The 26,614-nt window shown below is 37.0% G+C and overlaps 1 protein-coding gene and 1 pseudogene across 1 annotated transcript in view; one reads left to right on the top strand and one right to left on the bottom strand.

The window, feature by feature from the left end:
- Nucleotides 1-26,614, bottom strand: part of LOC141441537 (uncharacterized) — a 285,632-nt gene that overhangs the window by 231,296 nt on the left and 27,722 nt on the right. The gene's annotated exons all lie outside the window — the stretch shown is intronic.
- LOC141445412 (cytochrome P450 CYP12A2-like) overlaps nucleotides 85-26,614 on the top strand; it is a 46,950-nt pseudogene continuing 20,420 nt past the window's right edge.

The raw sequence follows: 26,614 nt of genomic DNA, 5'->3' as shown, positions 1-26,614 counted from the left end.
GCTTTAAAATTTAACTATAAGCATTGGCGAAAAGCGACGACTGCCACAGGGCTTATATATAGGTTACGATTAGTTAACTCCGCTATGACTGAAACAGAATTTGCAATATGGATTCTACCAGCACCAGCTATCAGAAATTTGCCTGAATTAGTCTACGTAATCTTGAATTTAGACTGGAGCTGACGCTGGCAGTTTATGAAATTAGCCTGATGTCATGATCTTAAATTCGCGTAACCAGAGTATTTGAATAATATTAAACGTTATTCTAGGAATCAGGCTCTTGTTGAAACTGCACCATTTGGTCCAGACGTTTCAAAATTTGATAGGTTAAAATTGCATGAAAACTGAGTGCGTCTCGCCATCAAACGTAGCAGTTTGGCGAGAATATACAATGTGTAGTACCTAAGTTGTAATTTGAATAAGTATATAAATAAATTAAATAAAAAAAATATTATCGCTTTACTGAAGTGTTTTGAAATTATTGTAGTGTGTGTTCTAATTTATTTATTTACTAGCTTTTGCCCGCGACTTCGTCCGCGTGGAATAGTAACTTTGGGAAGTATTTAATGTATTTAGGATACCTATTCTGCCAATAATAGCACATAGAAACTTCTACGGTTTACTGAAAATAACCATTTCAATACATTGCTATGAATATAATTTTTTTTTGTTCTTCCATCCATCCAAGTTCTTTAGTAAAACATAATTATTTTGCGGGTAGCCACATTTTAGCAAAACGACGTGTATTCTACCCTGCCAACACAAAAGGACTCATTCTTCATAGTGAACTCTTGACACCTTACGTCCTTTATTGTAAGTTAGGAGGGTAGGATTATAATTAAGACGGCTTTTTAGCTACACATAGTTCCGATAAATATACTTATAGTAAATTTGTTTGGAATTCCGTAAGACCTTTCATCCCCATGTTTTTAAGTAAATAGGTTGTAATTTGAAAAGCGCCAAAACAAATGTTTTTTAGGGTTCCGTTCCTCAAGAGGAAAAAATTGAACCCTTATAGGATCACTTTGCTGTCCGTCCGTCCGATTGTCTGTCAAGATCCTTTATCTCGTAAACGCGCGGGGTATAGGTATCTAGTTGAAATTAAATCCTAAACTCAGGTCAATAGTCCCGATAGCTGTGAAAAAATCAAACTTCTAAGTCAATGCAATCAAAAGCTACAGTCACTGATGTATTATACTGGCTACAGTCATTAAAAAGGTGTTTTCATACAAATCGCCTTAACAGAAAAAGTTATAGCGCACTGCCGGCTGTCCTAGAAACTTGGAATTTTGCATAAAGGTAGCTCTTATAGCACAATAAATAAGAAAAAATTGAACATTATAATTTTTTCATGATGACCTCACATTGCGTAATTTTTCTTATGAGCTTAATAGGCTATGCTAACACTGCATCATACCCTCTGCTAATATCCCCCCCGCAGGTAAAGTTTTCAAATGAGACATTTTTTATAAAAAATTTTTTTGTCTATCATCATCATCGATCATCATCACCACAATAACCATCATCATCACCAATCATCATAATCAGCACCACTATCATCACCATCACCATCAATCAGCTCCACAGTCTCCGCTCCGCTCAGCAGCGTCCGCTACGTTCTGCTCCACTGCCTCCGCTCCGCTACCTCCTCCCCACAGCCTCCGCTCCGCCAGCCTCCGCTCCGCCAGCCTCAGCTCCGCTCTACTTGACTGCCTCCGCTGCAGCCTGCATTGTCTCAGCTCCATCCGTTGCCTCCGCTCCACTCCGTTGCCACGCTGCCTCCGCTCCGATGCCTCCGCTCCGTTGTCTCCACTCCGATCCACTGCCTCCGCTCTAATTCACTGCCTCCGCTGTAGCCCGCATTGTCTCCGCTCCATCCGTTGCCTCCGCTCCACTCCGTTGCCACCCTGCCTCCGCCCCGATTCGATCCGAACAAATATCTATGTATCTCTTATCACGTGCCCAAATGCCAAGTTTCATAAAGAACCACCGATTTATCTTCGACAATGACGATCTTCCATATAAACTTTCATTTCATCCCCTATTTCACCCCCTCTCAGGATGAATTTTAAAAAACGCGCGAACAAATATCTATTTATCTCTTATCACGTGCCGAAATAGCAAGTTTAATAAAGATTCATCGATTTATCTTCGATAATGAAGACCTTCCATATAAACTTTCATCCCCTCACAGGTCGAATTTTCAAAAAAGCTCAACCAAATATCGACTTATTTCTTATTAAATGCCTAAATGCCAAGTTTCATGGTTTTATCTTCGACAGCGACGAACTTCCACCATATAAACTTTAATCCCCTATTTCAACCCCTTAAAGCCTCTTTTTCGCGATAAAAGATAGCCTATGTTCTTTCCCAAGGTCTATTCTATCTCTGTACCAAATTTCATCAAAATCGGTTCAGCGGTTTAGGCGTGAAAGCGTAACAGACAGACAGACAGACAGACAGACAGAGTTACTTTCGCATTTATAATATTAGTATGGATAGTATGGATAGTATGGAAGTATGGATTGATCAACAAAAAACTACCTGCAGCATTACAGTCCCGCTAATATTATAAATGCCCAAGTTAGTTTGTTTGTTTATTTGTTACTTCATCACGTCTAAACCAGATAATTTGCGTCCCGGGGAAGGACATAGGATAGTTTTTATCCTTGAAATTTTTATCCTGGAAAATTGCATAGTCCCCGCGGGATATTGGAAACTAATTTTACGCGGACGGAGTCTCGGGTAACGGCTAGTAGGTAATAAAATCAAACAGTTTAAATATTGGCACAGAATATATAATAATACTAACGTACAGAATGGCCACGCTCCGCCCCGCACCGGTTCGAGTTACCCCACCCCTTAAGCGCAGATTGCAGGAAAACCGCAGGAAAGCAGTCGGGTGCGCAACGCGATGTATGTCGGCCGCACGGCACTAAGTTAGGGAGCAATAATTTTGCGAAATGGTAACGGTACCCTACCTATTTCCTTTTTCTAAATAAATAATGATTTCTGAAATTATCGCGATTAATACATGAAATAACTCCATTGTAATTGAAAATAATAACGCTTAAATACACAGACAGACACATTTTAATTATTTAGGTTTAAATAAATAGTTAAGATTAACGATTACATTGATTTGCACTATCTAAGCCATACCTACATATATTATATACATATGTCAGCCCTGTGTATCTTACGCACACATTGACGCGTGTACAGACGTCGTTGTGCCTATGTAGATTCAAGAACGCGTATTTTATACGGCGTGGCCGCCGTGTGATAACTATTGGCACAAAATTTGGCCCACTCTACATACAAAATTACCTATTACTATTACTGCATACATTTGAGGGCCTTTTTTTGCCGCTCAGGCTATACAAAACATACAAAAGACAAAAATCAAATGTTAATATTCACCAGTTATATTGTAAGAGCCAATTTCTGGCTAATTTGATGAGAAATAAGCCTTATTTTAGAATGCAAAGTTTTTTGCTGTGTGTACTTGCATTGTCATTCAAACTAAATATACGTACAAAGATTCAAAACGATGCTATTAACCATTGACGAGTTCCCACTGTGGAGACGATCCTGGCCCCATCACTAGAACTTCGCTGCTAGATTATTAACACGACACGAGATATATTTGACGACCGGATAGCCAAGTGGTAAGGGAACCTGACTATGAAGCTCGAGGTCCCGGGTTCGATCCCCAGCCCCAGCCGACAGATATTTATATGAATAATACGAATGTTTGTTTTCGGGTCTTGGACGTTTACTTTGCATTTAAGTATGGATTTATCTATATAACTATGTTTATCCGTTGCCTGTATCGATAATACTTACAAGCTTTTCTTAGTATGGGGCAAGGTCAATTGGTGTCAATTATTGCCCCATGATATTTATTTATTTTATTATCACCGAATTTAATTATACATACTTACTCGTATAATAGGCACTGATGCAAATTTTAACTCAACTGGATACCGGTGGTTGGTGGTTAAATTTTGAAACCACATAATATCACAAACTTCAAACCTGAAACGAACGGTGCAAGTAAAATAAAAGCTTGTAAGAAGACGAAATTAAAAGGGCACATTGTTATTTGCCTTCCTGAGGCAATATCTGTTCAGTTGTAAAGTATCGTTGAGCAAACAAGAGTGGATGGTTGGCGAGACGGCCGCAAACAAACCAGCCAAGGAAAGGACACCCGATCCAATATCTTTACTTGCGAGATTTACTTTATTTGCGAGAGTTGTTGCAAACCGATGGATGCAGGTGGCGAGTTGTCGTTGATTGTGACGTTCTAAGGAGGTCTTTGTTCAACAGAGGATGTGTTCCGGCTGATGATGATGAAATAAAACTCTAAATATAAATACTAGTACTAGCATTTATTTATAAAACTACTGAATGTGTAGGTATTAGTTAGGTATATGACGGTTTATAAGGAAACTATCAATATGAATGTAATTTGTTTTCGGTATCAAAATTTCATTCCATTTAAGTATGTGTAAAATATTCGTGACGAGTGACATGGTTTCGAACGAACGGATTTAGCCGCTAGACGAGGGTACCGAGCATTCGCTTTATTGATGACTGATCTCGTTTCGTATATCGTCTAATTTAGTGACATAGTGAGCACTGTTTAAAAAAAAAACGGTTTTTTAATTATATCGACATTGTTTTTGCCAATTTTTCTAGCCCTTCCAAGTTTCAAAGGGGCTTGGGTCAAATTTGCTCCAGACAATCCAACTACTTACTGTATCTTTAACTACAATAATAAAGTGCCACGATATTCGAATTTCATCTGTTGTCGCTAATTATTTGTGCATATTCTATATTTTCTATTCTTTGATAAATTTGAGACTAAACAGAGGCGTTAAAGTTGTATTGTTCTAGCTAGTTATACTTAAAGAGGAAAGAAATTAATAACCATCTAAGCCAATTATAAATGGTCTTAAAATGAAACGGCCTGAAAATTATACCCGATTGTTAACACTTTTAATTAAACTCCTGTTCATTTTTCATATTGTTGACGTCAGCTTCTTTCAAATTTCAATTAAACTTCCCCCATTTCTTTTTTTTAATGAAAGCGAAACTTCCTTTGACCGAAATAGGTCTTGATTGAATTTGAACTTAATTGATTCGTTAGTTCAGGTGAAGTCATGCGGATGATGAGTAGAGTGGGAACTAATTAGTCCAGCGCTGTCCAGCGTTTGAAATTAAAAGTCAAAAAATATACCCAATTCTTTATCAGTTACTAGCTTTATCCCGTGATTTCGTTTTTGTGAAGGTATAAACAATTGAGTACTTTATCTCGTGAAAATTTTGCAAAATTCTTAAGATGCTTAAGGATATATTATGGCTGCCAATCTTTAAGTCCTCGCTCGCAAGAGTTAAACGACTAGTCTATGCTGTGCGTTGTCAGTCATTCCCTCACGTTACTCTTTTGTAGGTAAACATTTAAATTGGTAGTACCTAATGAAGCAAATTGATGAAACCAGCTACTGGCGCCCCGCCAGAAGCTACGGCCTGTGCGAACGCGATTAAGAAATTTGCTAATAATTTAATAATGCGAAGCGAATCATCTCATCACCGCTTTTAGGGGAGTATCGCGTACATTACGCGAGGGCGGATGTGGAATGGAGCTGGCTAACCAACGGTTTCAAATTAAATCAAAACTTTGATGCTGAATTGTTTATTTCTCCCGCCGATGTGAAGCGAGTCAATCCTTCAATATTTTACATCAGGTTATGTTGTAACGAATGTGTTACGTAAATGCCCTGCTACTTACAACACAGAAACACAAGTGAGTTTAATAATTAGATGTGGTTTTTCATACACAATACTTTTATAAGACAGTTTAGTTTGTATGCTTTTCAACAGATGTCACTGTCACGTCCAGACGCATATCGCCGAATCGCGGTATGTTTGGTTGGTCGTATCAGAAACTATAAATAGTATTGTTATGTAGAGTTTTGTTTCTACGATAAAGGGGTCTGTTCTTCCCCCCTCACAGCCGAGCTACTCTCTTGAACAACCTTATACTCTTAAAAAAAGAATTTTGAAAATCGGTCCGTATTTAACTGGCGGAAAAATCGGTGAACATACGAGTATTTCTCAAAAAGTTGTCCCGTCATGAAATTGACAAGAAATCAGTTTTGTCAAAAAAATATTAACGACGAATTATTAAGGACGAGATCATAAAACACATAAAACATCCAAAATTTCTCGACGTCAGGAAAACGCCACGAAATCTTGTGAGGAAAAAATCGTAATTTTGTAACTACATCGAAACTTTATATTGGATCACAATACACAACAAAGATTATCTGACTTTTTATTACCTTTACCACAAGGTTTTGTATACCTACACACACCGTGTTTTCTTTTGATATCCGTTAACTTCGTCAGACGACTCAGTTCGTTGATGTGAGCTACCTGATAATTACCTTTTTCGCGAAATTGAAATAAAACATTTTTTTTTCTAAAATAAAAATATTTTTTTCTTGCATATAAACAAACTTGATAAACAAACTTGATAAGTGACATTGACGTGACACATACGAGTAAGAGAAGCATAAAAAAAGTCCACATATTTGACTTTCTTTTGCTAAATACGTGTGAATTAAACACGAATTAGGTGTGGACTTTGAAAAAAAAACATAAATTAAGGACCTTTACGCTGTTTTACTGTTAATAATTAATTATCTTAACTAGTCTTAAAGAAATTAACTTCATTTGACCTATAGGTTGCCCCCTAAAGTTAACGGGTATCAAAAATAACACTGTATATTTAAACAATTTGTTGTTGTGTGCAGAATTTTACATTTTAATAATTTATCTTAACTAGTCTTAGAGAAATTAACTTCGTTTGACTTATAGGTTGCCCCCTAAAGTTAACGGATATCAAAAATAACACTGTATATTTAAACACAATATTACTTATTTTTTGTGTTGAAATAGCGTCAGAAAATACATTTTTCATATTTTTAATATGTGAACAACAGAAAATGGACAACAATTTGAGAAATAGTCATACCTACATAAAAAAAATACATGCATTCGAACATAGAACCTCCCCCGAACCTCCGAACCGACCATTGTTTAACTGACAATTATATTACAGAAGTAGCAAAGGCAATGTCGAGTAAAAGTTTGTCGTGAAGCACCCATAATGATTTTTATAGGCGCTTTAACAATCTTCCAAACATTACGGCGTTCCAGCTCGCACGTGATTGCTTAATAAATAGCGCATTACCGCCAGCCGAGGGATTTTCAGAAAATAGGTACTTATCTTTCAAAGACTGCAAATGTATCAGCATTGAGGATACTAAGCCTCTAAACAGCTTTTGCATCCTTTATATGAAACTAGTGTTTATCCGCGGCTTTGCACGCGTAAATTATTAGATACAGCATTTCGGGATTTTACGAAATTCTCGTGGGAATTTCCGAAAATTACATCGTGATTTTCATTGACGTTGCACTAAAAACATCCATCCCAAATTTCATGACTCTAAGCCCAGCGGTTGTTAGTTATTTCGAGATTTTATCCCTATCCCGTGGAAATAACGGGATAAAAAAAGCCTGTGTTACTCCAGATTCGTTTTCAAGGAAATAAATATTTAGTGGTTCTTTATTTAATTAGTCATGTCATGTCTATAAAAAAGGGATTAAACTTGAAAATTACAGTTGAGAATAGAATAATATAACCAAAAATCAGTTTTGATTGACATTAGGTACCTACTTGATAAAGTGTGAAACCTACTTAGACGTTATAGTTGAAATAATAATATTTTTTAAATTTTAAAACACCTACTTACTGCCGTGAATTTTTTCATGTACCTGTAAGTACCCAAAAACAACCACTTACCTTGGACAATTTCACCTTGTAGTGTAGGTACTATAGTTTCAACACTGACAAAAAATGCTTTAGGTAAATAATTAATTGAAATACGGAAATCATCCTGAAACCTACAATATTTTTTGACACAAATTAGAGCTTTTGAGAGTTACAGGACTAAAGACCTTAACGATTGGAGCTAGGCCGTTAATAAACTATGATATGGAGAAACTATAAAATTTTCGTTTTTTTGCACTACACCTACTCCTACACTAAAAATTGAGGGAGATAAAATGTAGGTAGTAGAAGTAACATAGGTACATGGAAAACATTTTTATTACGGTATAAAAATGGCAAAGGCGACGTAAAGATAAACACCTACGCCATATCTGCTGGGAGTGCGACGCAATCAAGTTTTGAGAATAACGTTTTTTATGACGAAGTTAAAAGATCAAGCCGTCGCAAAGTTGAAATTACGACGGACATCATGTCCGGATTGACTCCCTTGTTACTCGAGCCGACTACGTAAAATCTTACTTTATGGAGCAGCTATCGCCTGCTATTTACGTGATTTGTAGTGTCTTAGATAACTAACACTTAATACATTAAAAATTCTAAGATCATAGAGAACAGAAACTAGTAGGATTGTTTCGAAAAATTCACTTCATGATCAATTATTCATGATCATCAATTCATGTGGGATCGTGCGAAGGAAAACAAACTTTTCGAATTAAAATAAGAAAAAGTTTATTAAAAATGGAAACTAACGAATACGTATAAAAAAGCAAATGAAAACTTTGAATTTTTTTTTGTCCAGCAGTGGTGTAGCGGTATAGCACGCGGTACGGAATACCGAGGACCTGGGTTCGATTCCCAGTGCTGGTCTTATTTTTCTGGTTTTTCTGTGCATCTATATTTCAGTTTTTTTTTAATTTAGGTTTTAGGTACGGGTGACCGTAAAAGTAAAAATTTGGAATTGAAATAAAAAATACAAAAAGATTCCAAAAAAAAACAATATTCAAATGAAAACAGAAAACACAACTAGAACCAAGACTCACCCGATCGTAACTCAACTCTCTCAACTCTCTTTCACTCACTCGCTCGTCTCATTCACTCCGCAGAAATCATCGGTCATTCCGTCCGCTCTTGTCCATCAAATCATTCGTCCTCAAATCCACCCTCATTCCCACATTCATTCATGTTAGCTATTGTTATATTATGGCACCTACCCTATAAAATATTGAAAACGGCATGTTTTTTAGGGAGCATATTTTAATAATATGTTATTGATACAAAAATACACGTTGAAGCTTCAAAATCGTATAGCTTAATATTTGTGACCTCTTTTTACTGATGGCCCAAAATCCAAATAAATGTAGCTCCAAATGTACGTAGGTACAACAACTTCGAAGCGGTTTGCGGTCCCCTGAAGTTCGAACCTTAATAAAATTCGCATAACGCCCGCGCTACAGAAATATTGAATGTTCCCGGGACGTCATAACAAACGTACTCCAAACTTTTGGGTGAAGCTTTGTACTATGTTAACGTTTTAACACACATAATACGTTTTAGTACATTGGTACATTCAACGTCAAAAGTAGTAGGTGGTCACTTATGTATTCGTGTATGATGGTACTAACTGTAAACCGATACAATACAATAACTCTTTATTGCACACCAACACAGTAAGCAGTACAGAAAACACAGGTATATACATAGAGATTTCTAAGGTAAGCAATAGGCGGCCTTATCGCTTCAGAGCGATCTGTTCCAGGCAACCTTTACAATGGAGAGAAGTAAGGAATAAATTTAGCGATATTGTAGGTAAGGCAGTTATTTTCCTGGACAATGACGTTCCTATTATAATGCTTCAACTGCTGTAGGAATCGCTGTTCGATCTGGCTTTTAATCTGAGTTGTATCATTTATTGCGTATAACATTGAAATCGGATTGACCTCAACGCAATTCTATGAACGAGAAGAGCTTGACAGTTGAATACAGCCTACTTATTTATACTCAGGTGGTCATCGAGAAGTTATCTCCCCAACACAAACAAGTTGCGAGTGTTTCCTGCGCAATATATCCAACCCTCGCGAACTGGACCAAAATTAGTTGCGCAACTGTCATTGTTTGACGAAGGCCCGATCCGGTGGCCGGTGGCCGACATGTCGCCCGATATTACCAATTACACCGAACCCCAATAACTTCTAATATTTTCTACTTAACAAGTCTTTCTAACTTCATTAGACCTTTACACACAAATTATTTAGAATTTAATCAAGAGAGCCAAACAAATGGCTTTGTATCTACAGTAGAATTATACTTTTAAGCTTTCATATAACACTTGAAAGCTATCCTTGTCGCAGTAAGCCATTCTGTATTAAATTTAGGTTCAAAACTTTGTCCGAGTATTACCATAACAAAACAACGACGTGTTTTGTTAGAGCGACGGGTTGACAATGAGTTAACTTCAGAACATCGGAGAAGGCGATCCATGCCAAAGTAACTATGTCGAACAACGGAAATTTCGCACCAAGCGGTGGGTACAACTTATCACTTCCTTGTGATAAAAGATACTAAGTTTTGCTTTGTTATTATTTAATAAAATTGCTGGGTTTGAGTTTAACAGAAAGCAGAATACGTAGCACCAGATAAGACCGAGTTTTGTACCTTTTTATTAATAATCCATCCTAAGCAGTTTGAGTTCGTTACACTCAGTCTGTTAAAATCGGTCTATTCAAATTAATAATAATAAAGATTTTCAAGCCATCCCACTAATATTATAAATGCGAAAGTTTGTAAGTCTGTTGTTACCTTTCATGGCTTAACCGCTGAACCGATTTAGATGAAATTCGGTATAAGTTAGTTAGAGTCCCGGGGAAAGAAAGGTTAGTTTTAATCCAGGAAATTGCTTAGTTCCCGCGGGATAGCGACAAACGAATTATACGCGGACGGAGTCGCGGGCAATTAGCTAGTTTTTTACATGTGGAGTCGTGTTTTTATCATCATCATCATCATGTCAGCCGAAAGACGTCCACTGCTGGACGTAGGCCTCCCCCAAGGCTCTCCACTCAGACCGGTCTTGTGCTTTCCGCATCCACCGCGATCCCGCGATCTTAACCAGGTTGTCAGGCAGGTGTTTTTAACTCACTAGATATTTCTATTCCTCTTGTTGTTAGCTTTTTGTTTGAAATCGTCAGAATTTTCTAGCCACTTTCATTTACGCTAGGTACGACTTGGTTATAGAATAATATCCCGGCATCCCTTAGCTGAGCTCATACAAATGTTTATATTTATTAACCGTGTAGCCGCGATGATGGCACGGATGTTTATGACGTCACGTCCAGACCGCGTGTCGGCTTTAATAAGACGGCTCATGCTGGTTTATAGCGCCGCTTGTTACGAGCATGCTGCCCTTTTATTAAGGAACTTAGGCTTAATATACTCGGTTCATATCCTGACGAGCGGCTGCTTTATCCCATTACAGGAATGTTAGAGGGTTATGATGATGTTAGTTGGTCTTCCATCACTTCGTCGACATATAGAATTAGTTCTAATCTATTGTCTTCGGCAGATTTGGTAGTTGTTACTCCAAAATTTACTCTTTGAGTGCTACTAGCACTGTCGGCGGTGAGCTATCTGGTAAGATAAATAACACGTGAACAAGTAGCTGTCGACGATATCTTTTAACGTTTTATAAAAATGTCCGCGGGAAGCCTGTCTTGTGAGGAATTAAGTATTAGGAAAGTCATGTGGTAAAAAAAAAACAAATGTATAACTAGCAAGTGTAACCGGAAGAGGAATGATATACGCCGAGTTTTAACATTAAAAAAGTATTCGTGTTATTAATTCGCGAGTTTCACGTAAAACTTTTCCAAGCAAACGGATCTCGTTAGCCGTTTCAAGCACAACTCATTAACTTGCTTTTTATTTTTAACAAAACCCGAAAATTTAGCGCCGAACCGTTTGAGATGTTGGAGTTTTAATGATGTAGGTAGTATTTTGGTTTCATTCTAATTGTCGGGGCAAAGGAATGCCAGCCATGCAGCCTGCTGAGTCCGCGGCGCTCTTAATAAAGGTTTCGTTCCATTACCGCGTTTATGTGTGAGCCGTTAAGTTTTACGATGTTGCCTTCTGGATTTTGTCACACGCGACTGTATACTTACCTAGTTCATCTACTGTCTCGGGTTTAGATTTATAGAGATTTTCTGCGGTAAAATATTCAAATACTTACTTACAGGTAATAAATATATCTAATACCTTTAAACGAGCAATTCTTAAACAAAATAAGCAATTCTTATATAATATATATTTCGGGGATCTCGAAAACGGCTCCAACAATTTCCATGAAATTAGGTATGTAGGGGTTTTCGGGGATAAAAAAACGATCTAACTTGTTTTAGCCCGAGCGAAGCTCGATCGCCCAGGTACTGGTATTTTAAGACGTGAAAAATATGATTATTTACTTTGTAAGCTTTGACATTGAAGATTTAAAAAAATCATTACTATGTTTCAACCTAGTTACAGCTTGTTTGTTTATTACGTTATGCATCAACATCAGAAAGGTATGATAGATGTATGTAAAGTTCCAATGAGTTATGCCATAGTGATGGATTATGTTATGTCGTAGAAATGTTGGTAGACAAGCTTTTAAGAAGATTGCCAACACTTTACCCAACAATAATACCCTCTCTCAATTTTAATATTTCAATATGTAGTTACGAGTACTAAATATACCTCACCTCGTTTCTAGAGCTAGCTCCAATCATAGATATAAATATTGTATTGTACCTACCTATTCTAAGTGGATGTTGCTCTCCAGTCCGCTGAAGATTATGTTAGAATTATCTTACATATTATAATGTATAGAACAAACATAACCCTCCTTCAGTCAGTGGGGTAATAAACGTTCATTTGTCCAGACATTTTTACAGTGTTTGATCTTCAAGAAAATAAATCAACATTATGGCTCCGTTTCCACCAGAGATGTGCGAGGATGTATTGCGAGGAATGTGTTTTTCATGAACCAATAGAAACGCTTCATTTACCTCGCCTCGCTCCGCTCAGCTGTTTCCACCAGAGATGTGCTGTGCGAGGATGTGAAAATAAAGCGTTTCTATTGGTAATATAAAACACATCCCCCGCCACAAATCCTCGCACATTATACTTTATTACTACTTTTGTGGGGGAGGAAAAAAGTGGGATTTCAAATCCCTATTCCAGAGTATCGTTGAATAGGTCTTTTAAAAACGAGGAGGATAGTTAAATGAAGCGTTTGTATTGGTTCACGATAAACACGTTCCTCGCAATACATCTTCGCACATCTTTGGTGGAAACGCTGCCTTAAGCTAATGTAGGAGAAAGCATAATCGCGGGCGGCCTAAATTAGTTACTTGTATGTATCTGATCTGATTATTGTATCTATCGCGACGCAGATTGTACGCATAACACTTACACTGAGCAGTAAAAGTTTATGATGCTCTATCGGTTTCCCTCTTCTGCTAATGAGGTTAGGAAATGGCATTAGCTACTGTATCAGATCTGGCACGCTCGTATCACTTAAATACTGTAGTGTTTCCGTTTCCGCGAGGCCTTGGTCGGAGTAATAAAGTTACAAACAACTAATATAATTTTCTTCCAACCATGCTTTAATTACATCATAACTGCACTAAATACCCAGCACAAAGTGGGACTTATCTGCTCTAGAGCAGAAAAAATGTATGAAAATCCTTTATTGCATTGTTTTAGTTTTTTTTTTATTGCACGACCAAAAAGGTAAGGAACACAAGTGTTTTTGCTGTAAAATTAGCCTGCATAGTGTAAAAAAAATCTAGTGTTAGGTTGGTCAACCTGACGGTTTTATGAAATATGCCAGATTGCGTACAAAAAATTGTTGCTACCAATCCTACCAAAAATAGTAAGTAGCCGAATATTAAAAAAAAAACTTTGTGTGTTTGGTTGGCCAACCTGAGACGTCTCGCGATATCATCATCAGCATCATCCCAGTTTATATACGGGCTTGGACGGTGGTTCCCACGCGGACCCAGTGCGGATTGGGAACTTCACACGCACACACCATTGAATTGCTTCACAGGTTTGTACAAGTTTCCTCACCGTAAAGCGTGTGGTAAATTTCGAATGTAATTTCGCATATGAATTTCGAAAATTCTGAGATGCGAACCCGGGTTTCACCACGGTTTTTCGTTACACGATCCAATATTAATAAATAATAAATAAAATTAAATAATAAATATCACGGGACACCTGACACCAATATTGACCTATTCCCAAACTAAGCAAAGCTTGTACTATACTATGGATACCAGGCAACGGTACATACTTAAATATAGATAAATACATACTTAAATACATCCAAGACCCGAGAACAAACACTCGTATGATTCAATGTTATCATTAGCTTATTGATGTAAATGATTCGATAGTACGAGTGAGTAATAACAATCTAGCCGTCTTCAAAGCCTGAAGCCGTCAGCTGAAAATCAGCGCTGTGGTTCCGTACCTCAGCATTGCTGAGCTGCCAGCCCTTTCGGCTAGCTATAAGTTTACTTTAAGTACTTAAACATTAAGTTATGTACCTGATGTATGTTACCTACTGTATTATTGTTAAATAAATATTCTTCTTTAGGTCTTCAGTGGTTTATTTATATAGTATTAGTTACAATCTTAAGAGTTAATATTAATACGACCGACTAGGTCAGAGGTCGGAGGCCAAGAGGCGCAGTGTTGCCAACACACATACAAAGAGAATTACTTTTTTTTTAATTACGTTCCAATACAACTACAAGTTAATGTATATTGCCGAATAAACTTTTTCTTTCTTTCTTCTTTTAAATCTAGGGTCTGGTGATTTACGAGTATAATGGACATTTATTATTTATTAGGGAAGCGTGCTATCATAGTCCACCACGTCGCTTACCATCAGTAAAAAAAACTCGCTTATTAGCAGTAGGATACGAGTATGTGTGTGAATGTTTTATTTTCCGCTATTTATGTGTAATCAAGCTCATTTGTTGTATTTTTTTACGTCAGATGTAAGCCCAAAGCGGCAGCTTAACGGGTATTTATATGCGGAGCGTGCCGGCACTGCCAGCTCAAAGCTTAGCTAGACTTCGCAAACCGACTAGACGAATGCTCTCAATCCTCTAGGGCTAATGGAAATGCAACTGCTCATGGCCATGGTTAAATGAATCAAGAATTAAGTTTAGTTTACAGTGGGATGGTTAAAGGTAGGGTAAGGCACTGTTTTGTTACCGCATGTGGACCATTTTATGGGTTCCGTAGCCAAAATGGCAAAAACGGAACCCTTGTAGTTTCGCCATGTCTGTCTGTCTGTCTGTCTGTCCGTCCGCTGCTTTGCTCAGGGACTATCAATAATATAAAGCTGTAATTTTGCACGAATATATATATGTAAACTATGCCGACAAAATGGTACCTATAATAAAAAAAAATTTTTTTGACGTAAAGTGGGGGTGATTTTTTTTCTCATCCAACCTTGTCGTGTGGGGTATAGTTGGATAGGTCTTTTAAAACCATGGGAGTTGCTAAAACGATTTTTCGATTCAGTGATTTGTTTGTAAAATATTCAACTTTAAAGTGCAAATTTTCATTAAAATCTAGCGTCCCCCTCCCCCTCAGTCCCCCTCTAAAACCTAAACCAGTGGGTGGATAATTTTGAAAAAATTCAGGATGGTAGTAAGTTATCATACTTACAAGGAAAACTTTAATATAACCGTTAAGTTATCTTGAGAATTACAAGTAGTTTAAGAGTAAATAGCAGCTTAAGGTATAAAATATACCTAAACTTGGAATATTCCGTACAAAATACGAAATCCTTAGAAAAATAATGCTTAATTTTTTCGTAATGGTTACGGAACCCTATTACGGGCGTGTCAGACACGCTCTTGGCAGGTTTTTATAAACTTTTTTGCTAACCTGTTGTAAGTTGTAATGGATCATTGTAATCTGACATAATAAATAATGCTATTTTATTCTATTCTTAACCAATAAACGTTTTCTTGGACCGACTGAAACACGAATTGTATAACAATTTTATACTTTTCTGCCACCCCTCACTACAGGTAGGTACGTATTTAATACCGAATGGAAACACGTCACGGCTTACATTTTGTATCTCATCATCATCATCATCCCACCCTATATACGTCCCACTGCTGGGCACAGGCCTCCTCTCAGAACAAGAGGGCTTGGGCCATAGTTCCCACGCGGGCCCAGAGCGGATTGGGAACTTCACACGCACCATTGAATTGCTTCTCAGGTTAGTGCAGGTTTCCTCACGATGTTTTCCTTCACCGCAAAGCTCGTGGTAAATTTCAAATGTAATTCCGCATATGAATTTCGAAAAACTCAGAGGTGCGAGCCGGGGTTTGAACCCACGACCTTCTGTTTGAGAGGCGATAGGTCAAACCACTAGGCCACCACGGCTTTTTTCACATTTTGTATCTAAATTTTTCTATTTATTTTTGATCACTGCTGGAGTAAAATGCACTGAATATAATTTGGTTTTCATTTGCATTTAATACAACATTTTTTGAATGAGGTCAATAAGAATTTTCACAAAAGGAATTTATTTTATCAATCAATCAATCAATCAAATCAAATCAGCCCACATCCATCCACTGCTGGATAAAGGCCTATGGCTTTATACCTTAATATAAATTACTTCAAAAAGTACCTATTTTTAATGTGTTTTTTTATACTAAAAAATATATTTTAGAGCATTATTTTGACTGAGATTCCATTTGGTAGAGTTTAATTTCATCTTCTCTTTAAATTCATTCCTCCATTGAGCCAGGTTTCAGATTTGAGGTGTCATTTGCAAAATGTTGAACAACGAAATAAAAAATTACAGAGTTATTATTTATATTAGGTTTTTGTCCTCAAAAATATCAATTTTCCCCTCGTAAGTACCTACGGCAGCGGTCGGAGTGAATCCGCTGTATCCAAATTAAATAGAAGGATAATCTGCGATCCGACTTTGAAAGATAAAACCAAATTGCTATTATCAAAATTGGAGATTACGTTCACTCACAGGCATCGTTTAATTTCAGTTGTTCGGATAAAGCATCAATAAAATTTGCATTTTATACTGAGACCCAGAAATTAATTTTAACCACCTCCTGAAAACAATTTAAATTTTCTGCTACTCACGACCCGAAAGATAAGGTGCTCTTAACGCGATATAACAACAGCATGTCGTATTAACATTACGGCCTGATCCAAATTGATCACGACTGTACCAGAATTTTACTGCCAATCTCGAAAAAGGTATTAGTCTGGATGTTTCCTTAATAAATAATCATCAATCAGATTTAAACTTTACAATTCTGAAAGCCAGGATTTGATTAATCCTCTTAAGTTATTAGTTTTGTTCAGGGCAACTTTGTTGTTATTGAATATTTATATATTAGGTACTTACCATTATTAATTCAAGTATTTATTGTTATTTAACGACGGCATCATTTTAAAAAGTATGAAATGCTGCTATGATTTTTTATTAATACTTAAATAAATGGTGATTTACGCATGAGTACGGGCATGACACGCATATGTCGGATAATATTTGCATTTAATTATCCATATGTCGCCTCATACATGTATATGCCCGCTCCGGCGTAATGCGGCGTTGATAGCGTCATATTACGCGAGGGCGGCGAGAGCCAAGAGCGCAATATGATTGTTACTGTCGCGTCGTCGAGAAGATCTCAAATTAGGTACGACGTATGAGCAAAACGTATAAATTCTACTAATCCTATTAATATCAAAAATGTGAAAGCTATAAATATTTTTGTTATTTTTTCAAATGTATGCTGGATCTAAGAAAAAACATAGGCTACTTTTGTTCTGATATTCATATGGGATCGGAATATCCACATCAACATGTGAAATCTCAATAGTTATTTAAGCATAAAGACTAAAAATTTTGGTGATCTCATACAAAGTAAATGACAGCACGATATTGTTTTTGGAAAATCCCATGAACTTAATTCAACTGTAAGATTTGATGGTTTATGCGAGTGAAGCGGCGGTTAAAGCTTAAAGACTAGTTTCATAATTCTTCAAAACTCCAATTTCTTTCGACACCAGCCAGACTCGGTTAATTGAACAATATTCAGAATTGCTCCCACTGAGATAATTCAGCTTCATCAAACAAGAAAATTGTCGTCATTTGCGTTGGGCGCCGGTCTATCTAAAATAATTTGAAACCACCAAGTCGCCGTTAAACAATTGTGTTACCCATAAAAGATCTTTGCGAACTTGGGGACCCGGATAAAGGACTGCCGGGATTAAGCTACAATAGCTGTGAAATATTAAGGCAATAATAATATACAAAATGAACCCACTGGAATACTCTTCTCAAATCAAACATATCTAAGATATTTATTTTAGTACCTTCCTTCCACTCGATGCCCACCATCTCAGCAACACCTGCGAAGGGAATTCAAGTTTAAATTACTTTTCAACTTTTCTTTAATTTGCCAAAGCATTTGCATAACGTGAAGTCTGAAAATACGGAAAGTGAACTTTGATTAAGACAAAGGGACTGTTTAAAAGAAAAGATTGAGGTCGGAGCTGCTACTGAGACGGCGTCCTTTAATTAAAAACCTAGATTTCTCTTTAAACGGTTTTTTTTCACTGCAATTCCAAAGCCCTTTTTCCGATTACTTTAACTAAGCACCTACAGTAAACTTTAAAATGTGACCCTTGATTAGGTTGACCTTTAATAAAACTAATTTGAACAAGATTGCTTTCATTAATTTTTATCCCCCGACGCAAAAAGAGGAGTGTTATAAGTTTGTCTGTCTGTACCGTAGCTCTTAAACAGGTGGACCGATTTGAATTAAGGTTTTTTTATTTGAAAGCAGGTTTTCTAGCAATGGTTCTTAGACATGATTCATCAAAATCGGTTCAGCCGTTTTGAGGATATTGAACTTTTAAGTGAAAAAGTCGGTTTCCAACTTTTTGTTGGTTAGGTTATACAAGCTTTTATTTGATATCTCCGGCCGATATAACACCCGCGATGGATGCAAGCCGCTTCCCACCGAAGCAACTGGAAGCCTATGGGGGAGGCCTATGTCCAACAGTGGACAGTGGACGTCCTACGGCTGGGATGATGATGACGATATAACACACACTGCTGGGCACAGGCCCATGGGCTCACGGGCAATGAGAAGGGCTCGAGCTTTAGCTCCCACGCGGCTAGGATTTTTTAAGGCATATTTATGTTTTTAGTCATTTTGAAATACCTACATCTTTAACGGTAATGCAATTAAAATTTCAATCATACTTAATACATTTTTAATTAGTTTTCGATAATATCCAATATGGTCTGAAGTTATAAATAGTTACAATTGGTAAAATTGTATCAACAACTGATATTTTGTTTTATTTATGATGATTTACTAAGTATCAACACAATAATTCTGATAAGGTTGCGAATCGCCAACACAATTCTATAATTCATTCAGTATAAATTGATATTTTTCTACAAGGTATTTTGATGAGTAGTTATTCCGTTAACAAGTAGGTATGATACAACTTATTCAGAACAAAACTAAATAAAATAAATTGCGCAATACTTTTTAAAATATTGCCTTCATTTACTTAAAAACATGATTAAATTAAAGCGTTAAAATATAGTACGAGTCTGAGCAAAGTTTCAGGAACCGGGCAGAGATTGCTTAAACGTTTCCTAAGGTTGGCCAGCATAGTTGAAACTGGCCGTAAGCATATTAGATCACCGCTTTAGAGATGCGCGAAATGTGTCACGTAATTAATAAGAGTGACTATGTATCTTCAGCTTACGAGATATCACTAATTTAGCTCACTAACTCTTTTAGCTCAGAAATTCCTGTGTGTATCTGTGATTCATCTGATTCACATAACGACCAACTTATCTGTGAATTGATACCGATTTTATGACGTTTGCCATAGAGTGTAGCATTGCTTGATCTGATTCACACATCAGGTGGTCAGTCTGTACTGTACCCATTCGCTCGCTAATCATTTTAGTTAATAAGACAAGAGTGTGCGTGTGTAGGTACTACGTATTCAGTGGCGTGGCGTCAGATATTTCCGTGGTAAATCCGAAGCAAAGATCGCTTACATCTTTCACAAATCCTGTACGTCCTGTTGTCCTATTTTGTAAATATTACATGTGGTAGAGCCTTACTGTAACGACTTGCTGGTTGCAGTATGAATGAGCCGGCTCGACCGGGTTAGTACCACACTCCCACAGAATACCGGCGTGAAATAGTAGTTTTGCTAATGTGTTTCGTACGGTGAGTGGGAAATCCGGAGGCCCCTACCCCTTTTACTCCCCTCCGCCTTTCCCCCCTCCTCTAAACCCCTCCCCTTTAGGCCGCAGTCCTAATTATTTTGTAGGAGTCCATGGGTGGCGGTGATCGCTTACCATCACGTGACTCGCATGCTCGTTTGCCAGCTATTTGATAAAAAATATATATATATATATTGGGCAAGCCGATTCCCATAGGGTTCTACGAACGCTTCGCCGCTGCTACGTATCGCTTTGCGGCTCGGTCGCGCCCGTTCGCCACCGTTCGTTTCTTGTCATCATTCACTCATCGGCTTACGCTCTCAGAGCGTGCAGAGCGAGTCAGCTAAAAGATATACATTTAGATTCGAAAAAAACTAGTGAGCATACTAACTGATATAGTTCTTTTGCATTACTCACTCGCGAGTTACACCTCTACCGTGCTCGTTAGAAGCTTTAGCTGAAACTTTTAATGCTCAGACACCCAGCGTGGCTCGCGTGATGCGGAAAAATGTAACACGGTTACTAACTACCAAGAAAATAGAGACAGTACGAGTATTACGAGCTTCGTTTGGGATCTTCAAAGTTCATTTGAGTTATTATTTTCCCGGGTAAAGTTTTTTTTTTCATTTATGTACAAATGACATAATAGTTAATGAAACTTAAGCAGATCAAAGAAGTACATTATGTAACAGTTTGAAGCTCTTGCTTTGCATATTGATTTGCAATGTCTTTGCAACGACTAAGTTTGTTATCGTAAGAGGAGGTTTATACCTAGATAACAGTAGAATCTTGACTGAAAATAATGATTACGCCAGAATCCAGATGTTTTAAAATATTTCGTTATTTTTCCAGTCCATTACACACACGCACAGCGGTGCAAAGTCCGCTCAAACAAAAAAAAAATAACCCGCACGTACATAAACATTTCTTTCGCATTAAAAAATCAGTCATCAATTTTACTGTCCTCTTATTTTCACTTCGCGCAAACTCCGCACGAAGGGGTCAGGTTCGTTTAAAGTGTGTTAAATGTGGTAGAGTGGCCCTAATCCCCTTTCAGTTAGGGGGCATTTTGTTTGGAAGCTTTTATCGCGGGTCAAATTGAAAACTAGACCCGGGTTTATTGTTTTACCCGGCGCTGGATCACACGACCCGTGCGATGGTGATATATGCTTAGTAAGGATTCTTGACCGGCTACCACCTTTGTTTGGCAAAAGCTTTGAAATACGTCCATAAGAGTCTTAGCTCTTGGAAATCGATCTTTTTAAAGTGGTCAGGTGAAAAGGATCTGGAATCGAACTCCATCACACTTGATTGGCTTTGAAACGCGAATTCAATTGCTACATCATGGTGGACTTGTGGCGGACTAAGTCACTTTTGATACCAATCTCTAATATATAAAATTTTCGTGTCACAGTGTTTGTCACCAAACTCCTCTGAAACGGCTTGAGAGATTTTTAGATTTTTTTGTGTATATTCGGTAGGTCTGAGGATATGACGTAAACTATTTTCATATTTTTACGCGGATGGAGTCGCGGGCAACAGCTAGTAATACATATATCACACGGTGATTTTACATTAATCCGAAATATTTCCATTGGTTGGGTTAGCTTGACTGAGCACCACTGTAAATAATAATATATTATACATATACATTTAATTCTGATAGTCTTTATTTTGTTATACTAAGTTATATATAGAAATAAAGAAAATATTATGATAACATTGTACGTTTTGAGATTACAATTCACAAGTATTTGCGTTTCGTCTACCACCAGAACAATGGCTTAACATTTCTAGAAACTTAAATTAGTTACCCACAATCCAAATAAAGCTCGATTGTGTAAAATTTGGGTTCAATTTAGGATGCTATTTACTCAGTTCCACCTCGGGATCGTAAACAACCAACTCACAAACAGAGATGGTTTTAATTAGTGCTCAGTCTTCTTTAAACAATTTCATCTTAGTTTCAACAATTTCTCTATTTTGTTTTGATGTGTAATGTACCTAATACTTTATTTCATATTTCATAAGTATTTTTTAATGTACCTACTTAAGACTGATTTAATGTAACGATGTTCCGATGAGCGTTTTTTGCTTCAAAATCGTATTTATGTACCTATGTAGGTATGCATTGAACTCTTTATTGCACAATGCCATCAATGTCAGCTAAAACACGTCCGTTGCTGGACCAAAGAAGCTCCTGCACCATTAGAGTCTTTCATCAGTCCAATAGAAAGAGAGAGGCAAAGTTGCCGTAACATAGATGGTAAATCAAAAATGCCCTATTACAAAATTATGAATTAAATTCCAGTTTTTTTGTAAGATTTGTTCCTTAGCCTTATACCTACTTTGTTTTTGGTTCAGAACCTTTTCAACTGCCGGCTAGGTATAAATCAATAATATAACAACAACATGTGAAATCAATTAGAGCAGAGGCTCCCAAACTTATGTCGTCTAACGCCCACTTTGAAAATCAGTTATTTTGTAGCGCCCCCCATTTGTTTCACCTTAAAAACCTCAATAACATATTAGTCTCGCCTAATGAAGGCACAAAGGTGAAGATTGTTCAGAAAGGGCCCTTACCGCCCCCTCTAGACCTCTAGCGCCCATGCACAAGGAGGCGTTATCGCCCACTTTGGGAAAGACTGAATTAGAGTAAGCTAAAAAGTTCATTGAACTAGAATTACCAGAATGATTGCATGACCACAAATTAACCTCAATTGAATTTCCAATAATATCTATGTTTGATTTCGAGCATGTGGCGTGAATACAAAAATGTTACAAGAGATCTTCATTTATTGGGAAAGCATTTTAGGATTGCAGTTGATTATTGAAACATTAAGTTACAGTTCAAAAAAGTTCAAGAAAACTATGAAATTTTCAAGAAAAGAGACTACCCTCTGTTCTTTCCCGGACCTTAAATATTTTCATACTTCACCTAAATCGGTTCAAACGCTAGTGATTAAAATGGTCCTTGTGATTGATTAAATAACAAATAGCTTCACAAATGAGTAAGATAATAATTGAATGAATCAGGCGTTACTTTTACTTTTTATTGCATGCAATTCATCATCCATACATATATCAATACTTTCTACTTACATGAAACATGTATCATTTTCTACTTAGGTAAGTAATTTAAAGAAATCCCTGTAGTTTATGTTAATCTTGCACTAGTTTAGTTTATTTATTCATTCAATATAATTTAATACCTAATATAGGCGAACGAGTTACATAAAAATGATTCTAAAAACAATAAACTGTTCAACTTATTTACAACCAGTCACACAGTTAAAATTTACATATATTCATAATTTATAAGAATGTTTAAAGTTCCTTTGCCTCAAGTTCCTCAAAGTTATGTATCTTTTCTTTATCCTATTTAATAAAATAAAATGTGAAAAGGATATAAGGTAGTGTAGATACCTATCACACAGAAATTGCTTAATGAATTTGGATGAAAATTGTCACGTCAGATTATCACAAGATACTTTTCAAACCCGAAATATTGCATTGTTCCCGCAGGACAACAATTATTTACAGCCCAAGTCACAGGTAGGCAGTAATTTGATTAATTATAGTAATTATCGTGAGGTGCGCGCCGCAAGCTGTTAGGAAAATATTTATGGCGGATTTGAATTGAAATTACGTTATAAAAATCCAATCCTCCAATATCGAATGCCCCATAAAGATTTTCCTGTACGGGCCGCCGTTCATATATCGACGTTTCTAGTCACGTGGAAGTAATACATAGGTGCGAACGGCCGTATCGAGGGCCGCTGCTGTATCTTAGTGAATCTCTGACTTGCACTTAGTATTCATAGCAGGCGTTGTAATGCCACGCCTGGAATATAGACAGCTCCCATCAAGCACTTAATCTCCTGTAAAAAACTACGTTCTTTTCTTTTTGCGACGTTACTTATTTGGCCGGTTATGGCATGGCGGTTATGCATGGGGGTTGAGATGTTGCTGTACGCGTTAATTTACTATTTACACGTATGACTTTTTATTCGGGATGTCGCAATTGAAACGATGTACGAGTATAGACGACACCCTGCTGTCATTTTATTGCTAATTACATAGGATTAAAGATACGAACTATTGGGGCAGTGATAAGCACCTACGTTTACCTTAGTAAAGCACAATTGATTGTCTTTTTGACACAAGTAAACGTGTTCTTTACAGAATGAAATAGGCAATTGATCACAAATGTAGTTAAAGTAGCGTAGGAGCAAAACATAACACAACTACTTGCGCCGTGTTTTGTTGTTTGTTGACAATACCGGGTGTGGCCTGTAATATGAGCAAATAATTAAAACAAAGATCATACTCGTCAAAATATTTAGTTCAGTCACTTTAAAAAATAATTAGTTTTTTAATTTTTATTACACTATGAAGTTTATTAGAAGAAGCAATGTAAAGCAAAATGCTTGATGTTTGTAGCGTGACAGTTGTGTTCAGGATGGCGTACATTGATAGCAGTATATTTAATTTGTTGAAAAAGGAAAATCTAAAGACTCAGTCATTTAAGGATCTCTACCAGTCAAAGGTTGACTGGTAGAGATCCCTTAAAGGGATAAGTTCGCCTTTGTACATATGTTTCATTGATTGTCATCTGTGTTTGTTTACTTATTTTGTACAATAAAGAGTTTACATACATACATACATACCTACATCTTTAAAAGTAGCTGAACTATCATATGTTGTTCAGTTTGACGAGTACGATCTAAGTATGTTTTAATTATTTGCTCGTGTTACAGGCCACAGCCGGAATTAAATAAATCAATGTGCGAAAGTTATAAAGAAAAAGGTTAGGATAATCCAAAATATTGATCGTTTACTCGTATACATTACATAAATGAAAGCAGCAGCAATTATCACCATCGAGAAATCGTTAATCCACATAAAGAATGGCCCATTGAGTCCGTAAACCTAAAATTACGACGGCAAATTAACAGGCGTGCAGTTTTATCGGCTCTTATGTCAACGTTACCGTTCAATTTGGCTGTAGCGCGTTTTAAAACGTGCTAGGCTACTGTCGGTCCCTCGTTTTGTCAACCGGGCCAAGGTGCAATTTGAATTGTAAATAGACCCCAGTCCCAGTGGAGAAGCTGCATACCCGACAAACAACCTTGTGCCGTACGACATTTGCATCGAGTTGCCAACGATTCCGACTTACTTCTTTCTTCTAGCCCATGCCAATGAGGTTTACTTTTAAAATATTAATGCATTCAAGGAAAGACCGGAATTGCGCTAGCATAAAGAAATAATTCTAGTTCAAATTGGTTTCAAACACAAAAACAAAATCAAGGCTTTTGTGATGATACCAAAGCCTTGATTTTTTAAACCTACATATTATTATTTTCGTGTGAATTTACATTTTATTAACAGTTTACTTAACCGTAAGAATTTGTATCGTTGGTCAATGTTGGTATTAGAAAGAAAGAAAAAAGAAAGAAAATAAATTTATTTAACACCATAAAAACAAACATAGAACAAATACAAGACATGACTACATGACGCTAAACAGGTCCCCACTCAGCATAATGCCACGGCAAGCCGTGGCGCTAATTTTCAGTGAGGACCATAGAGCAACGCGGGCTTCCTTCCGTACCTATTACGGAATGTTCGTTTCCTAAAAAAACACACCAAGTTTGTTTAAGAGTAATAAAGAGTTTCTCAGGTCGCAGTCCAGAATTATTGTGTTGTAACTCTTTATTGTATATAAAACATATGAAAATTACAATTAACAAGAGAAAGAGATGTACAAAGGCGAACTTATCCCTTAAAGGGATCACTTCCAGTTAACCTTTGAACGATTGAAAGGACAACAGAAACAAGAGTAGACACTACAATGGAACGATAAAGGGATCGAAAAATTTAAATAACCCTAAACAATACATCAAAAATAAATAAATAAATAAATACCTACACATACATATATGGGTACACACTAATACAAATCAATAAATAAACAATAAACTAATACATATCTATATAATAGACTACATATTAACTACATGTAAATAAACATACCTACGCATACACAAAAAAACAGAGAACACATAACATCTATTTCAAAAGGAACTATAAAGCCAGTACGCCCTTAAGCGACTCCGCATGGTGGCAACCGTCTGCGCCCGCCTGATGGCACTCGACACCGGTTCCAAAGACTGACAGCGTGCACGGAGAAGGATTTGGATTTAGTGACAGGGAAAGCGATAGAAAGATTAGCGCTCGACCGCAACCGGTTCCTGGATCCAGCGGTCCAGTAACTAAATCTTTCTGAAAGATAGAGTGGAGACTGAGGTTTGAAAAGGACATTAAAAAGCAACGACGATTTGGCAGTCACTTCAGTTGAGCGCGAAAACAGGACACATGGTCGTATTTACGGAGACCAAATATGAAACACATTCTGAAGCCACTCAAGTTTGTCTAGTAGCTGCTCAGAG

The sequence above is a fragment of the Choristoneura fumiferana genome, chromosome 2 (genome assembly GCF_025370935.1).
Source record: "Choristoneura fumiferana chromosome 2, NRCan_CFum_1, whole genome shotgun sequence".
Lineage (NCBI taxonomy): Eukaryota > Metazoa > Arthropoda > Insecta > Lepidoptera > Tortricidae > Choristoneura > Choristoneura fumiferana.
Note: the sequence above shows the minus strand (reverse complement) of the source record. Positions and strands in the feature narration are given on the sequence as shown.